This window comes from Pleurodeles waltl, chromosome 4_2 (assembly GCF_031143425.1).
Source record: "Pleurodeles waltl isolate 20211129_DDA chromosome 4_2, aPleWal1.hap1.20221129, whole genome shotgun sequence".
In the NCBI taxonomy this organism is placed as follows: domain Eukaryota; kingdom Metazoa; phylum Chordata; class Amphibia; order Caudata; family Salamandridae; genus Pleurodeles; species Pleurodeles waltl.
Genome location: NC_090443.1, coordinates 227,451,380 through 227,463,990, shown reverse-complemented (window position 1 = coordinate 227,463,990; position 12,611 = coordinate 227,451,380).

The window sequence follows — 12,611 nt, the reverse complement described above, 5'->3', positions numbered from 1 at the left end:
CAGACCCGGGGGGGATCTTACCCTGCTGTTCCACGCTTTCCACTGATGACAACGACGCAGGGGAGCCCACTCTCAGTTCCACCTCTGTGCACGCCCGCTCCTGTTCCATGGTAGCTTGTCCACGGTAGGGGCCGCACAAGAGCGCCTGGCTGTCCCAGGAGGATTCCCCCTTGACCTGGGCCTCCGCGGATGGGGGAGTAATAAAGGTGCCATTGGAGCCATACCGCTGCTTTCTAACCATGCCCAGGCCTCCTCTGGTGTGGCACAGAATATAGTGTTAGTGTCTGTTATGATACGGAGAGTTGCTGGGAACTGCAGCACGTATCTAATGTTGTGCTGTCTTAGTGAGCGCTTCACTGCAAGGAATGAGGAGCGTTTGCGTTGTGCTTCAAGTCAGGATAAATGTGTACCTGTGCATTATTGATTCTCCAGGGCCCCTCAGCGCGAGCTCTCTGCAGTATGTGGTCTCTGTACCTATAGTTAAAGAGTCTAACCACCACAGGGCGGAGGTGGCACAGGCAGTGGGGGACCGCCAGGTACCCTATGCGCTCTCTCCGCTGAGAAAAAATAGGAATGTTTCCCTTATAGGACTGACTGGGACAGCTGCTGCTCCATGTATAGATCCATACTAAGGCTTCCCCTTTGCTCCAGCAGACCTACCACACAGATATTGTTGCGCTGGGATCTGCCCTCCTGGTCCTCGAGCCGTTAGCGCAAATGCAGAACCTCCTTCTGTAAGCCTTTGTTGTGTTTGGCGGCGGTCTCCAGAGAGGGGGACAGCTCCAATATTGTGCCTTCAGCGGAGGTGACTCGTTCTTTCAGTTTCTTGTGCTCCTCGCGCAAGTGGGCCACACCAATATGCAGGGCATCTATTTTAGGTTCCAGAGTGGCCTTTATACTTTGTACGGAAGTAAGAATGTCCTAACATTTCTGTGGATGCGCCTCCAGGATAGCCATCACCGAAGAATCCGGAGGGGCCCCAAGGCCACCCCGCTCACCCTGCACTTGTGGGTCCCACCCAACCAGACACAGTCCATCTGATTTATTGCGTCTCATGTCCATGAATGGCGATGATGAACCAAGCCACCGGTCGCTACTCTTGTGGCGCAAGACACGTGCCACACATCCAGGCCTATGGCAATCTGTGTTCCGTGTGGTGACTCGAGGCCTGCGTGTCCTTCTCAATCCCAGGGACCACTAGATGACTGAGTCGATCCCCTCTGGGACCCGCTCAGCCCCAACTATCTGAGTCATCTGGGTGGGGGGGGGGAGGTAGTGCAGCAAAGTCCTAAATGCACCCCCCAGGGGGCGCGCCACTCCGCAAACGCCTTAGTTGGTCGCAGTTCGTCCACTCGGCGTGCGTCCTCCTCACCGCAGGCTGTGGCATGAGCCAGCGCCGAGGTAAGGCATCCCCAATTCGCTGCGGGCTCGTACGATGCCAGAGCAGGTCACCGCCACCTGGGTCACCACGGTAAGTTCCTCCGTGTTCCTTTCCGCAGCCGGCCTCCACCTCCAGGCTCCTCAGGGGCCGGCATGCAAGCATGCAGGGCCCAACTTAGCCCTGGCGCGCGTGCCCGACCCCAGTCTCTGGTCTGGGTCTCCCTCTGCAGCAGCCGCACAACCCAAGAGCCGCAGAGCGGAACACTAAGCCCCAGGAGACATGTGTTGTACGGCTGAATAATCCGGCTGTCGCGATCTTTGCAGGATAATAATCGGGCCTGGCGTGGAGAGGGATTAGGCGTCTGCTCTGTCCACCATCTTGGCCACGCCCCCTCTAGCAGTAAGAAAACTTCATCACTTCATCTGTTCAGGCAAGAGAAAAACTATGGATTGAAGGTAACTTGTTTAATTAGTGATTAACTTCTTCTGAAGAAGCTTTTGGCTATGTGCATCTAAGTATTTGTAGGCAAAATAGGCAATGGCAGTCATCCCCTAGTGGTCAATATAGTTGCAGAGAGCAATAGAGCAAGGGTATAAGTAATTAACTCCCACTGAAGAAGATTGTGCCTATCTGTACCTAGGTTTTTGTAGGCAAAATAGGCAATGGCAGTCATCTCCTAGTGGTCAATATAGTTGTAGAGAGCAGTAGAGCAAGGGAATAAGTAAATGACATGCACTTTTTTAGCTAAAAGACAGCAGTGGAAACTAAAACTAAACATTTGAGACATAAATCAAGTCAAATAAAGTATCCCCTTTTAATTTAAACAAATTCAAAAACCTACCCTTTTGACCAACAGGCCCACCCCTCTCCCCAAACAAATAGCACTGTCCCAAATAAGTCCAATATAAAAGGTTTTTGAAAGCCCTGTCCTAACTCCCTCCCCACCCTCTTCACCCACAAGTCCCTCCCATCAACACAAAACATAAAAAAGGGCACAGAAAAGGGCACTGTCTATATCGGTCGGGAGCTGGACCAGGTCCATCCACTGCAGAATATGGTGGAGCAATGCCCTGTCAGAGCGGGAGGAGGCAGCAGCAGCTGCAGTCAGGGACCCTGACAGTTGGCAGTGGCGTTGTAATGGTCCGGAGGCTGGAGGCTGGAGGCTGGAGGATAGGGCTGGCGTGCTGCTGAGCATGGTCCTGGGTCCGAGGCAGCTATTTCTGCTTCTTCCTCCTCTAGGACCATCAACCTCCAGTATTCATCCTGGATGTTCTCCAGCCTCTGCCGTCTTAGGGCGGCTGCAATCTCCTGGCTGGTTGGTGGTCATCCAGCAGGAGTAGCTATATCAGGACAAATAAAAATAAAAAAGGCACATTTTAAACAATGCTCTGAATAAACTCTTCTTCAAAGGTAGGTAGTGAGTGGAAGAGTAGCACTACATTGCTGGTCCCCAAGGTACATTGGAATTGGATATAATTATGATTAGAAGAGTCACAGGGTCAATTTTATTTGTTTACCCCCACATGCCTCACATAAAAGCACTGACTGGTTAGTAGGAAAAAAAGAAGGCAGAATAACATGAATTAAAAAACTGTGCTTTCATGTTTTTTTTCTTTTAAAGGATTTTCTAGTAACTAAACAGACACTTATTAGTGGAAAAATATAAAATAATTGCCACTTATTTATGAGTAAAGCATTAGGCACTATGAAGTTCAAGTTATTGTGCCAAACTAATGGTGGCATGCTTGCCAGCACTTTGAGTACTTTGCTACTGTCTGCAGCTGGGGCAGCTGTAGTTGCCAATTATCTTTAATTCCAAAGGCCCTGCTCTTCCTTGAATGCCTTCCACTTAGTTTCTACATGACTCCAAAGAGGCAGGTACATAAATATGTCACATGTGTCATGTATACAAGGTGGATATATTTGTCATTCAATCATTAAAAAAAAAATTGTAGAGTGTGCTACTCACCCGTGAGGGTCTCAAGGCGCTGGGGGTGGAATCAAGGGGGGGGCAGGGAGGGTCATTGATCGAACAACCATGTCTTGAGGTTCTTTCTGAAGACCAGGAGGTTTTTGGTTTTGCGAAGGTCGGTTGGAAGGGAGTTCCAGGTTTTGGGGGCGAGGTAGGAGAAGGACCTGCCTCCTGTGGTGGTGCGTTGGATGCGGGTGACTGTGGCTAGGGCGAGGTCGGATGATCGGATGTTGGTTGTGGGAGTTTGGAAGTTCACTCTTTCGTTTAGGTAGGTTGGGCCAGTGTTGTGGAGGGATTTGTGTGCGTGGATGAGGATCTTGAATGTGATTCTCTTGTCTATGGGGAGCCAGTGAAGGTATTTGAGGTGTGGTGAGATTCGTTCATGGTGGGGGAGGCCAAGGACGAGGCGTGCAGCTGTGTTCTGGATTGTCTGGAGTTTGCGTTTGAGTTTGAGTGTGGTGCCGGCGTAGAGGGTGTTACCGTAGTCCAGTCTGCTGCTGATGAGTGCGTGGGTGACTGTCTCCCTGGTTTCTGGGGGAATCCATTTGAAGGTTTTTTTCAGAGTGCGGAGTGTGTGGAAGCAGGAGGAGGTTAGATCATTGATGTGCTGTGTCATGGAGAGGGAGGGGTCTAGGATGATACTGAGGTTGCGTGCGTGGTTTGCGGGGTGGGTGCAGGGCCTAGGGCGGTGGGCCACCAGGAGTCGTCCCATGTGGTTTTGTTGGGGCCGAAGATGATGATCTCAGTTTTGTTTGAGTTGAGCTTGAGGTGGTTAGTGGTCATCCAGTTGGCGATGTCAAGGAGAGCAGCATGTAGGTTGGTTTTGGCGGTGGTGGGGTTGCGGGTGAGGGAGAGGATGAGTTGGGTGTCATTTGCATAGGAGTGGATAGTGATTCTGTGTGCTCGGAGGATGTTGGCTAGGGGGGTCATGTAGATGTTGAAGAGTGTGGGGCTGAGGGAGGACCCTTGGGGGACTCCGCAGGTGATCTTGGTAGTGTTGGAGTGGAAGGGTGGAAGGCAGACTCTCTGGGTCCTGTCGTTGAGGAAGGAGGTGAGCCAGGCTAAGGCTTTGTGGAGAATTCCTATGTTGTGGAGGTGTGTGCGGTGTGTGTGGTGGCAGACGGTGTCAAAGGCTGCGGAGAGGTCTAGGAGGATGAGTGCGACGGTCTCGCCTTTGTCGACTTTGGTCCTGATGTCATCAGTGCATGCGATGAGGGTGGTTTCCGTGCTGTGGTTCTTGCGGAACCCGGATTGTGAGGGGTGAAGAGTGTTGTTTGCTTCGAGGAAGTGGGACAGGCGGGCGTTGACAAATTTTTCTGCAACCTTGGCGGGGAAAGGGAGGAGGGAGATGGGGCGGTAGTTGGAGAGGATCTCCGGGTCGGCTTGTTTTTTTTTTAGGAGAGCAGTGATTTCCGCATGCTTCCAGGGGTCTGGGTAGGTGGCGGAGTCGAAAGAGGATTTGATTATGTTGTAGAGTATGGGGGCGATGGTTGGGCTGGCTTTGTTGTATATGCGATGTGGGCAGGGGTCGGAGGGGAAACCGGAGTGGATGGAGTTCATGGTTTTTTCGGTTTCTTCGTGTGTGGTGGGGGTCCAGGTGGAGAGTGTGGTGGGGGGGTCATGCGTGGGGGTTGGGTTGGGTGGGTGAGGGGTGTGTGTGGTGGGCGTGTGTGATATGAAGCTGTTGTGGATGTCCAGGATTTTGTGGAGGAAGTGGTTGGAAAGGGCGTCACATAGGGGCTGTGTGTGTGCAGGGTCTATGTTGCTGGATTTGGGTTTGGCAAGTTCATTGATGAGGTTGAGGAGTTCTTTGCTGTTTTGAGAGTTGTTGTCAAGGCGTGTCTTGTAGTGATCTCTTTTGGTGGTGCGTATGAGTTTTTAATTAATTTGCTGGGCAGTAAGGAAAGGAAACTTGACTTACTATACTGCAGAGTAAGGCAGAGTTATTAGACAGTTAGGTAGGTAGAGCTTTTGCTATAGAATTGTCGGGGTGTCACTGATCATCGATTGATTGTGTGCCTAAGCTTTGGCATATTCAATCACTATATAGACAAAAGTGTAAAGCGAAACATCTGAAAAGCCGTAAAGTAAATCTGTTATGGGAAACCATGAAATGTCTTTTGGAAACACTTCACATAGCCATGAACATGTGCCAGATGCCAAGAATGGATTTTTCATTTTGTTTTGCAGACTGGGATGAAAAAATTTAGGAAATAATTAAGGAGTGAAGTACTAAGAGGTGGCTGAGTGGGCGAAAGTAAAACAACAAACAATGTGGGTTAAATTTGCAATGCATTGAAAATTTTGTAAATGCTGTATTAACTGAAGTAGTCATACATTGCACAGCCAGCACTGCAGTCACAAATTGAACCATACTACACTTCTTTGGTCATGGGTGGTGAGCTGAATGATGATGATGAGTGCGATACAAATCTGCCTTGTTTAACAAAAACTGCAAGTCAAGAGATTAGAACACTAATTAAAATACCCCACACTCTGAATCATGGCTTTGATAACCATAAAACACAAAGTAAATGAAGTAGGTGAGCCACATAGTCCTCCACAGAAGAGCTCCCTTGTTTATTCATCCAAGCAATTATTAAATCCTCTTTTCATTCTTCCTACTAAATCACGCATAGCCACCATAATTTAAGCTTTAGTTTCTCTCATGCAGTCTTTCACCAAAATTCACAATCCATTATCCATCTATTCAGTATCCACTGTACACCCTTTCTTTTAAACATCCTTTTACCCATCCATTCATTTACCCAATATTCACCCACACATCCTTTCCCCCACCCACGCATCCTTTCCTTTCACTCTTTTCACCCATCCTTTCTTTTAACATTCCGTTCTTTCCCTTTCCATAAAGTCATCATTTATTTTTAAGCATACATTATGGCCCTCATTACAACACTGGTGGGAATTCCCGCTTACCGCCGTGCTGAAGGCCGCCAACATACCGTGGCGGAAATTCACTACAAGTATCACAACCCACATCTCGTTATCCGCCACAATACAGACTCCCACACAAGTCCCCCACACCAAAGGTCAGTGATAAACTGGCAATACCAAAACCCACACCGTCACACCAACAGGAATACACCCACACTATCACGGCCCACGAACAAACGCAGCGGTCTTTCAACCGCAGTAATCCATCGGCAGTACACACCACTTCGCTCAAAATACACACACACTTACAAAACACAACCACATTGGACAATCCAAAATACACACACCTGATATACATACACACACCACACCCACACACTCACACCAATATAAAACACACACTCACATTACCCAGAACCCCTTACAACTACATTTGTTTAAAGAAGCAGAGAGAGAGAATAGCAAATACAACATCAGCTTCCACAGGCACACAACACCATCACTCATACAACATCTATGCACCTCAAACAACACACCCCAACACAAAACATCACACAGCACAACAAACAGCACCTCACACATTACCCACACCACATCATGGCACCTCAAAGACACCCCAGGTTTTCTGAGGAGGAGCTCAGGCTTTTTGGATCACAGGTGCAGCACAACTCCACTGCTAGGAAGAAGGAGCTATGGCGGAGAATCGTCGCCATGGTCAACGCAGTGGGACAGCACCCCAGAACATGGGATGACATCAGGAAGAGGTGGAATGACCTAAGGGGGAAGGTTCATTCCGTGGTATCCAGACACCAAATAGCAGTACAGAGGACTGGCAGTGGACCCCCACATTCCCCCCCACAACTAACAACATGGGAGGAGCAAGTCTTGGCAATACTGCATCCTGAGGGCCTTGCATCAGTAGCAGGAGGATTGGACTCTGATAAGTCATATCTTTACTACTATATCCCCCACCCCACCTGCATGCCATCCCATACCCATACCCTCACACTCCCCCCATCACTCCAACACCTCACATATGCCCCATCATCACAACCCACCCATCCCAATACCAAGCCCTGTATGCAACACCTCTGCATAGACACCCATCACCAAAGCATGTCCAGTACAAATACCCACCCAGACCCCAAAATCACTAATCACACAAGGGCAAACACAATAATGCAAGCACAGGAGTAGAGGGTAACTCACTCATTGCACAAGATGGCAAGCACAGATACAATACCTATGCATTTACACCCCAACAGGACCCATACCCAACGTCACCGGACAGGAGGTGCCAGAAATATCCAGTCCCCCCACAGAAGAGGCCCACAGTGATGACAGCAGCTCTGTACGCCTGGATCAAGATGACCAGCCCTGCCCATCAGGGACCTCTGGACAGTCGGTTCCCCTGCCACAGTCAAAAGCCACCACAGACCCTCCCCCTTGAGGAAACACCAGCACAGCACCCACCCAGCGGGCCCATCCCTCTGTCCCCAGGACAAGTCAATCAGCAGTGTGTCCACCACTACATGGACCCCAGGCAAACCCACCAACCCAAGACAATCAGGGAACTGGGGTCAGTGGCACTGGGCACATGGTTCAGGGGACAGAGGCACAGGATGACAGGGAAACTGGGAGGACTGCTGGCGACAGGGGGAGGACAGGCCCAGGGAACCCACTGTCCACAAGGCACTCTCCAACATCATGGGAGCATACCATCATTCCCAAGAGACCATGGGCACGGTACTGGCCAAGTTCAGGAGACCTAGTGGCTGCAGGAGGAACACTACCTGGGGATCAGGGAGGACTTGAAGTCCATCAACACCACCCTGGTCACCATTGCAGGGGTGCTGGCAGACCTGGCCAACACCATGAGGGACACAGTGGCACACAAAGGGGCCCCTGACTCTAGCCTGAATGATGAACAGCCCTCCACCTCCGCCAGTGCTAGTGGACAGGAGGTCCCGCCATAGGACCAACAGGCCACCATGATGAACAGCACCCCACCCCCTGCAGAAGGAGAACCACCCCGCAAACGGTCCCTGAGATCCAGGAACAAGACAGCGAACATTGCCAAGACCCCCACCAGGAAATAACACTCTCCTGATTGTCACCCTTTTGTCCCACTTTGTCACCCTGGAAACTTTGAGCTGCCATTACTCTACTTCCTATGCCCCCTTGGACAATACACCTGTGAGACCAAGAGACTGGACTCTACCATGGACATTCCTCCACCATCACCCTAGCCCATTGCACACCCCCTCCACTTATTTGAACAGAAATAAACACCCTTGAATCACAAATCAATCTGAAGTCAGTCTGAACTTTAAAAAATGTGTAATTGCAACCTCTCAGAAATAAAGCAATGTCAATGTTCATGTTTACATACCAATGTTAGACAGTTGTTGGGCAGCAGTAAACATAGCAGAAGGCACAACGAGGGACTCAGATCTGTGAAATGAAAAGCCAAAGTGACATGTCAGGGTCCATACACAGAGATAAAAGGCAGATTTATGCAATGTCCTAAAGTAGTATGATATGAGAAAAGCAGTGCCATCCTCTTACCTGTGTCTCACTAGAAGTATTGCATGATGATGTTGTTTCGGTTGTCTATATCTTCTTCTTCTGCCTCCTCTTCTTCACTGTCCACAGGCTCCAAAGCTGCCACAAGACCAACATCAGGCCCATCCTCCTGCAGAAAAGGCACCTGGCGTCGCAAAGCCAGGTTGTGCAACATATAGCATGCCACGATGATCTGGCACACCTTCTTCGTTGAGTAGTATAGGGAGCCACCTGTCAGATGGAGGCACCGGAATATGGCCTTCAGGAGGCCGAAGGTGCGCTCTATTATCCTCCTAGTTCTCCCATGTGCCTCATTGTAGCGTTCCTCTGCCCTTGTCCTGGGATTCCTCACTGGGCTCAGTAACCATGACAGGTTGGGGTAACCAGAGTGACCTGCAAATATCGAGGGACAACCGTTAGACATCCTCCAACCCTTAGGGACTCTCCCATACCCAGACACCTATGTCAACTGTGTTGGGACCTTGGGCTCACCTATTAGCCACACACAATGCCTCCGGAGTTGCCCCATCACATAAGGTATGCTGCTATTCCTCAAAATGAAAACGTCATGCACTGAGCCAGGATACTTGGCATTCACATAGGAGATGTACTGGTCTGCCAAACACACCATCTGCACATTCATAGAATGGTAGCTTTTGCGGTTTCTGTACACCTGTTCATTCCTGGGGACAAATGCCACATGTGTACCATCAATAGCACCAATGATGTTGGAGATACTTCCCAGGGCATAGAAGTCACCTTTCACTGTGGGCAAATCCTCCACCTGAGGGAAAACAATGTAGCTGCACATGTGTTTCAGCAGGGCAGACAACACTCTGAACAAAACACATTAGAGAACATTGGCTGTGACATCCCTGATGCCATGACCACTGTTGTTTGAAAGGACCCACTGGCCAGGAAATGGAGTACTGACAGGACCTGCACTTGAGGGGGGATTCCTGTGGGATGGCGGATAGCTGACATCAGGTCTGGCTCCAACTGGGCACACAGTTCGTAGATTGTGGCACGATCAAGTCTGTAGGTGATAATGAAGTGTCTGTCTTCCATTGTCTGCAGGTCCACCAGGGGTCTTTATACCGGAGGATGACGCCATCTCATCACCTGTCCCAGCAGACGTGTCCTATGGAGGAGAAGGGTGAGCAGAGGGTCATACACCACATAGGTTTCACAAGGCTGTTTAGAACAATTGTGATGTAAACGGTGTGTGGCACTGTCTGTCCGTATTCCTGGCCAAAAGTGCTGTGACGCAGTTAGTTGCCCTGCCATGTGCCCCACTGAAATGGCGGCTGCCTGACCTGTAAGGAGGGACAAGGGGAAATGAGGTAACTGCACTGGTATTGTGCAGCATCACGGTAGGCAGTAGAAGACGTGGCGCAATTCAACATTGGTTATCATTGGGCCCTATGCGTTCCAGGAACAAAGGACGATGTACGCGGGCGGTGACGGTACGCAACGCCTCGGACGTGACCGCCATTTTCTATCTGTTCAGTCACTCGATACCTGACCTTCAACAGGAGAGGACCTATACTGCAAGTGCTGCTGTGACCTGCGTCTGGAAGCGACAATGGCTACAGTGTCTGGGGAAAGGGCCCCTGCCTTCCCTGCGGAGGAGTTGGAGAAACTGGTGGATGGTGTCCTTTCCCAGTACACGATACTCTACGATCCTCCAGACAAAACAGGTAAGTACACTGTGTGCATGAATGTATGGAGTGTCATGGATGGAAGAGACGGGGGGCTGAGGACAGCATGTGAGGATGGTGAGTGCATGTTTTTCTGGGCCAGGGTGGGAGGTTTGTGGCCAATGAGTAAGAAGAACCAGACGGGGGAATAACATCCATTCTTACTTCACTATTCCCCTAGGTCAACGCCACCCAGAAGAAGGGAATTTGGTGTGCCATCGCCAAGGAAGTGTAGACCCTTGGGGTCTACCATAGACGGAGCACCCACTGCCGCAAAAGATGGGTTGACCTGCGCTGCTGGACCAAGAAGACGGCGGAGGCCCAGCTGGGGATGGCCTCCCAACATGGAAGGGGCACCTGTTGCACCATGACTCCCCTGATGTACCGGATCCTGGCGGTGGCATATCCTGAGTTGGATGGGTGCTTGAGGGCATCACAGCAGCCACAAGGGGATGAGTACAGTGTCATTCAGCTGACTCTGCGCACTTTATGAGGTTTCTTGGTGGGGGAAGTGGGCTGTGTGTTCCCCTAGGCCAGGGCAGACGTGCCAAGGTAGATCCATTGTTTTGCAGGCTCAGTGCCACTCCAACCACAAAAGTGGTAGTGGCCCTCTACACCTAGTCAGGCTCCTGTGGGTTCCAGCTGTGCATCAAGTGGGTCTAGGCAGAGTCCCCCATGGGCATGTGCTTTTCCCCTGAACTGTTAGTGCATGGACTATTGCATAGGGCTGCTCCCTGTGTGTTGTGTCCGGCAACGGTAGTGGTATTGCTGGCATTGACCATGTGTCTCTTCTGTATTTCCCCCCTTTTTGTTTTGTCACCCTGTCCCTGTGTGCATTAGCATCCTATGGTGGAGGAGCATTGGCACCAGAGCAGGAGGGAGCTGCAACCCACATGGCCCTGGAGGGTGAATTTACAGAGTCTAAAGGTACCATTGGGAAGGAGGGTGAGGGGAGCTCCACGACGGGGACAGGAGGAGACACCAGCAACAGCAACTCCTCCTCTGATGGGCGCTCCATTGCAGTGGCAGGACCTCTGTGCCCACTGCATCAACAGGTACAGCCGCCACCCCTCTACCAGCACCACCCTCCCAGCAGCCCCTCAGCGTGTATCCTGTGCCCGATCACCCAGGAGGGTGGGCATCTCCTTCGCCCCAGGCACCTCAGGCCCTGCCCCAGTCAGTCCTGCTGCCCTCAATGAGGAGGTTATTGACCTCCTGAGATCCCTCACTGTTGGGCAATCAACCATTTTGAATGCCATCCAGGGTGTCGAGAGGCATTTGCAGCAAACAAATGCGTACCTGGAGGCCATTCATTCTGGCGTTGCAGCCCAACAGAGAGCATTTCAGGCTCTGGCCTCAGCTCTGATGGCAGCCATTGTCCCTGTGTCCAGCCTCCCCCTTCCAACTTCCACTACCCAGACCCAATCCCCTGTACCTCAGCCTATCCCAAGCACACCATCAGAGCAGCATGCGTACTCATCAACACACAAGAGTGGAAATGGAAAACATAAGCACCACACATCCCACAGGCACTCACACAAGCACCATTCCCATGCAGACACATCAACATCCACTGCCTCCACAGTGTCCCCCTCCTCCACGTCCTCCTCCTCCCTCCCAGTCTCATCTCCGCTCACACCTGCATGCACTACATCCACAATACGTTGTTACAGTTTGGTTAGCACTAAAGCATCTTATATAAAAAAAAATCACTCTGGGCATTTTGTTGGCTCACAATGTTAGAAAAGCCAGGTAGTCAGACCAACCAAAAACTTTGCATAATGGAGGGGCAGAGCTATATACTGTGATGATGATGATGATGACTCAGAATCAATGAAGTGCAATGAAGTGATGGAATAAAAATGGTCAATAAAAGACAGAAAAAAAATAATGCAGCTATAAGGAAATAAAAATTGAATAAGGGAGTTATAAAAAAAGGAGACAGTATTAAAAAAGTAAACAAGGCAAAAATAAAAGTAGTATAAAAATGGAAAGAAGTAAAAGTTAGAGCAATAATAATAATATTAAATAATAGGACTTACTGTGATGAGCAGAGCCCTCAGCATTGGTGCTGGTGGTTGGTGACTCCCCCGCCACG